The sequence below is a fragment of the Arachis duranensis genome, chromosome 10 (assembly GCF_000817695.3).
Source record: "Arachis duranensis cultivar V14167 chromosome 10, aradu.V14167.gnm2.J7QH, whole genome shotgun sequence".
Lineage (NCBI taxonomy): Eukaryota > Viridiplantae > Streptophyta > Magnoliopsida > Fabales > Fabaceae > Arachis > Arachis duranensis.
Window position 1 is genome coordinate 21260857 of NC_029781.3, and position 995 is coordinate 21261851.

The 995-nt window shown below is 46.1% G+C and overlaps 1 protein-coding gene across 1 annotated transcript in view; it reads left to right on the top strand.

Annotated features, from left to right (window-relative positions):
* LOC127742869 (uncharacterized) overlaps positions 1–995 on the top strand; it is a 9945-nt gene that overhangs the window by 521 nt on the left and 8429 nt on the right. The gene's annotated exons all lie outside the window — the stretch shown is intronic.

The following is a 995-nucleotide window of genomic DNA, read 5'->3' on the forward strand; positions in this document are numbered from 1 at the left end:
CATTGGTGGCAAGGTATCCGACGTCTTCTGCAGCAGGATGATGACTATATCACTTGGAATGTCTTCCAAGAGGAGTTCTATAAGAAGTACTTTCCGACTTCTGCTAGGACGGCTAAGGAACTTGAATTGTTACAGCTGAAGCAGGGTACTATGTCCATATCAGAGTATACTGACAAGTTTGAGGAGCTGTTCAGGTTCTCTCGTATGTGCCAAGGGACTCCGGTGGAATATGAGGAATGGAAGTGTGTTAAGTATGAAGGAGGACTCCGGAGTGATATTTTCAGTTCAGTGGGACCAATAGAGATTAGGACCTTCTCCGAGTTGGTAAACAAGTGTAGGGTTGCTGAAGAGTGTGTGAAAAGGGTAACCGCTGAGAAAGGGAGTCACAAAGGATCATTCCCACAGAACCGAGGGAAGAGCTTTGCGCCTAGAGGTCCGTCGTTCAAGAGGGGGAACTCTTTCAGGAGGCCCAGCAACAACAATAATTTCCAAGGGAAGAAGTTTGGGAAGCAACCTCAGAATGATCAAGCTTGTACTAGGTGTGGAAGTCACCATCCGGGAGCACCATGCAAGGCCAGATGGGGTTTGTGCTACACTTGTGGAAAGGCGGGGCATAAAGCCGCAAATTGTCCTGAGAAGCAGAAACAAGGTGCTGGGAAAGCACAACAGACTGGTCGGGTGTTCACCACTTCAGCTGTAGGAGCTGAGGGATCTGAGACACTTATTCGAGGTAACTGTGAAATGGCGGGTCAAACTTTAAATGCTTTATTTGATTCGGGAGCATCACATTCATTCATTGCATTTGAGAAAGCCCATGAGTTAGGACTGAAGATTGTAACTTTAGGTTATGATCTAAGAGTGTACAATGCTACCCACGAAGCCATGGTAACTAGGCTAGGATGCCCGGAAGTTTCCTTTAGGTTCAAGCAGCGTGATTTTGTTCATAATTTAATCTGCTTACCGATGATTGGTCTTGATCTTATCTTGGGATTGGA